Consider the following 4784-nt stretch of genomic DNA (forward strand, 5'->3'; position numbering starts at 1 on the left):
GACTTTTCAAAATGGACGCTCAATTTATAATCACGATGTGCGTTTCGATAAACAAACTCGGTCGTTTCAGCAAACAAGCCACATGTGGTGGCAATCATTCTGACATTATTCGGATTGATTTATTGGTATTTAATCAATGGCTGTTTTAAGTCAAACATTTGAAGAAGGCTTACTCAAACATTCGAGTGCATTGTTTCAAAAAAGTGTGCTATGCTTTCTTTAGTTTATACATTATGGTTATGAACTAACTATCTTTTTAATCAATAATTCTGACATTTTAATGATGATATTTCGTCGAGTATCTCTCATTCACTCTCTGAACGTAATCGTCAACAATCGGTATCAATGACATACCGTGGGGTAGTCAGATTGAGCAGCGCTTGGGGGCGACAGTCACTCGAAGGGTGGAAAATCGTGTAGAATCATTTGGTATTTATAGAAATAGCTACCTAAACTTAGTAATAACGAAAATATCTTTCCATTAAAAAATTAAGCTCACTAGTTGGAAACAAAATATATTAATTAACTTCTTCTTCGATGGCGCTACAGCTCAAGTCGAGCCCTGGCCTCCTCTACCGCCGTCCTCCAGGCGGAACGGTCCTCCGCACGTCTTTTCCAGTTCCTGATTTTTAGCAGCTGGTTGGCATCTTTTGTAATGTTGTCACCCAATTGTGTGCGTGGCTTTCCCACTGACCTTTTCCCCCCTGGGTTTCCTTCGAGGATTTTCTTCGGTATCCGTGACTCAGGCATGCGCTGGACATGGCCTGCCGAGTTTAGCCTCTGGAGATTTATGAAGGTGGAGAGTTTTGAATCTTGGTATAAGCGGTATAGTTCCGTGTTGTACCTAATTCTCCACTCCCCACCATCATTCATCGTATATCCGCCTTTAAAAGGATAGGGCTGTAATTTTTTGTCGGTTTCGCGATGTCTAGTTTACTTCCGTTGCCTTTCAACGTCCTTAGTGACCAGAAACGACAGTACAGATTTGCGAATAATCCACGATTTTAGTCTGTATCGAAGAATCGCGCTGTCGTTATATCGATTATCGATTTAATAATGACTAAACCTTTGCTAAATCTCAAACTAAAAATATCATTACAAATGTTGCCAAGTTTTGTGAAGAAGAAAAGCGACACGAATCACCCTTAATTCCTCAAGACAGAGAAAATTAATGTATTGCAAAAATGAAATGTAAGAAGCCACTGGATTACCAACGTCAAAAAAAATCCCCACTTTAAAAAAAATATTCATTAATAAATTTTTGTTAGAAATGTATCCATACAACATCGACCATGTCCGATCCTGATAAGATCACATGGGCCTCCACAGAGTGGAGGTTTGTATTGACAGATTTTGTTTTTTACAAGAAATGGATGTCAGCCACTTGCTCAACCTATTACGTCCATACCCTGACACACACAAATTGAAAAACAATATGTGTACTTGCCAGACCTAGGATTCGAACCTGGAACCTTCGGCTTTATATTACAACGCTTAAGCCGCGCGGCCACCGTGGGTGTATACAACACATATCTTAGATATTAGAGCCATGAGTGGATGATAAAAGTACTGTATAAAAAATGGGGCGGCATTTTGTCTACGGACGTTACTGATTGTTATGGTGTCCCAGGGACGATGTGTCACGAGCAGCCTCTGGTATGTCTCTCTGTAGTTTAAATTCGGTAGTGTTCATTGGCGATACATTCATAATTCTGGGTCTCTCGATGCGGTGTGAAGGTGGTCTAAGTAAAAAGTAAGCTCTTTCCTTGGTCGCTCTAGCTAGAGCATCGGTAGCTAACCTTTTCAGCAGCCGGACCAGATTCTAAAAATGAGATTTCCTACTGGGCCGCACAACTGTTTTTTTTTTTATTATAGAAAACAAAAAAAAAATAAGTATTAGTAAAATTAAACAAAAATGAGAATCAAATATATTTATTAGATTAGACTTTTTTTAAATAATAAAAAATAAACAAAATAATAAATTTTAGTGAGAAGTTTGATTTTGTGTGGCAGAACTAAGTGCATTAATATCGATATCGAGTGAGGTTGTTCCTACACGCAAACAGTTTTCCAAATGCACATCAGTGAATCGTGATCTTACTCGGGATTTGATATGCTTCATCCGACTAAAAAACTGTTCACACGTGTAAGTGTTTCCAAATAGCGAAGTCATCATTAGAGCATGTTTGTAAAATGCAGGATATTTCTGTTTGTCCAAATATGTTTTGTAAAACTCTTCCAAACCAACCTGATGGAATTTCTCCTTTAACTGTTCATCGCAACATATTTCACAATATTCCATTTGTAAATTTCTCGGTAATAAATTCACGTCTACGGAGAATGGCGTTGCAAATGCAGCAAAAAGCACACGGTGCTTTTTAAAATCTTGAGCCAATATCGAATCTCAATTTGCGAAATTAGCACAACTAGCGGCAGCATTTTATATTATTTTTATTTTCTCACTGCTCCACGGGCCACAAGTTAACACCCAGTGGCCCGCGGGTTGGCCACCCATGCTCTAGAGTCTAAACTAGCACATCGTCAGTCTTTCCATGGTTCACCTACCATCACCAGTATTCGATAAGCAATATGTCCGACAATTTGCAGAATACTTCTTAGACATATTAATTATTATCAGCGGCTGTTCCTTTATTTCGAGACCCATAAAATGACTTGTTACATTCCGTGCCCAGGCAAGGCATGGCCAGATTTATACTTAAAGATGCCCTGGATACTTATTGAACCTCCCAAAAAATCTTACTTGTTAAAAAGTAATTAAATAATGTTTTTTTTTTCATATTATACGTATATTTTCTTACTAAAACTGGTTTATTATATTAATTTGCTAAATACTTAACAGTTTTTATGACGCATGTTCAAGTTGTAAAAGAACAGCTAAAATGGAACACGAGACTGCCTCAATATATTTAAGTACCAAAGTACATACAATATTATTTGATTCGCCCACAAATGTAATGTGTTTTTCAGTGTCACGAGATAATACTTATATTAACAGCATTATTTCGATTTATTTTTTACTAATTTGAGGTCCTAGGCTGTAGCCCATTTATCCAAGTTAATGACTCCACCGAATAACACCCGGTCTCAATCGGGCGTATTACGGGACCCTATGTATGGGTATGAAGAATCATTTATTTTTATGACTGGGAATGTCTCAGAAGTAGTTACCCAAGACTGATGTCGCCATACACTGAAATGTGTTTTGACTAAATTTACATGACTTTGCGTTAAGAGTAAACCAATGGAGCACGGAGAGGAAAAAATATATTTTTTTAGTAAATAACAAAAGCTAATACGAAACTGCCAAACAGATCTTCACGTTGGCGATATGGCACCTCAAATTTTCAAAATGCAAGAAAATTGGCCTTTGTGGCGACTAGGGAGGACGGTCCGACTTGAGCAGCTCATAACTTTCCATACACATTTTAGGAGATTCCTAGAGGATGTATTTTGCATCCTGTATTTCTCCGCCATCCATTTGGTAAATATGGTCCTGATCCAAAGAGTTCGAAGCATTCGGCTCCAATCCCAAATTTGAAAAGCATCAATCGCATTGTGTTCTATTGCTTTCGTGGTATACGACTCGATACCATGGAATATGGAGAACAATAATAATGTTTTGAGAAGGATTTGATAGAAGGTTGTAAATTTAATTTTATTGTAATATTGATACTTATTGAGCCTTGAAATATATTGCGTACACGGAAAAGTATACTAATTCAATAACCATATAATAAACTATCTTCATTTTTCTCTTTCACGTACACCATTAATATACGTTTCTTCTTCGTACTGATGCTATAACCCTGCGTGGATACTGACCTTCATGACCATGATGAAATGAGAGAAAAATACTACGCTCAACGGAATTAATACTGATTATGGGAGCACAGGTTCAGTTTAGGCACTCCATATGACATTTAAGCGCAAAGTGGTGCATGCCGCGGGCTATAACGTGACGTCACAGTAAATTGCCGCTACGGGAAAAACGGTGTGTAATGTCGTTGCTCTTGGTGCTTAAAATGTTATCAGACTGATGCTCCCATCCCGTAGCACACTTTGAACCTTTAAACGATCATTTTCAGTTGGCAAAATCGGCCGAAATTACTAAAACAACATTGAGGTCATCTCACGTTGAACTGCACTGCATCGACACCTGCATGACGTTTTGAACATTTGTATCATATTCTACATGCCTACACTTTTCGAATGTCATCACCACAAAATCACGTTTTTTTGTTTTTAGCGGTTGGCACTATGTATTTTTGATAAGAATTGTGTCTATTATCTATGGTCTACAGGTTGGGTTCTGTTCAAAATATTATCTATGCCGCAAGTATTTTAACGTACATGTTATTGTTTTTTTTAACTCATTAAGGCCTTCGTAAACCATACTATAACAGCTGATAACAAATATTATTCTATCTATAAAATATCCAAAATGGTGTATGATTTAATGGCATAATTTTAGATATTTTATAGAAGGCGAGTATTTTTTTACTATTATTATTATGGTTACATATCGCAGGGTTTAATTGAATTTTAAAACTAACCAACACCATTTGTCAATTGTAGTCTTCGGTCAATAAAGACAAATACGTAAGACTGACAATGTTTAGTATGCACTATTTATGGCGGATCTTAACAGCCTACCTCCACCTTTCGCCACTGGGGCGGGGCATTCAGTGGTATTGCTATGTAAACACGTGATTCTCAGCAATCTAGTCGTGTGTCGCTTTTTGAAAAGGGATTTTTTTCCCAAG

Source organism: Rhyacophila brunnea, unplaced genomic scaffold (genome assembly GCF_057557595.1).
Source record: "Rhyacophila brunnea isolate RB1 unplaced genomic scaffold, BYU_Rbru_1.0 scaffold_20, whole genome shotgun sequence".
In the NCBI taxonomy this organism is placed as follows: Eukaryota; Metazoa; Arthropoda; class Insecta; order Trichoptera; family Rhyacophilidae; genus Rhyacophila; species Rhyacophila brunnea.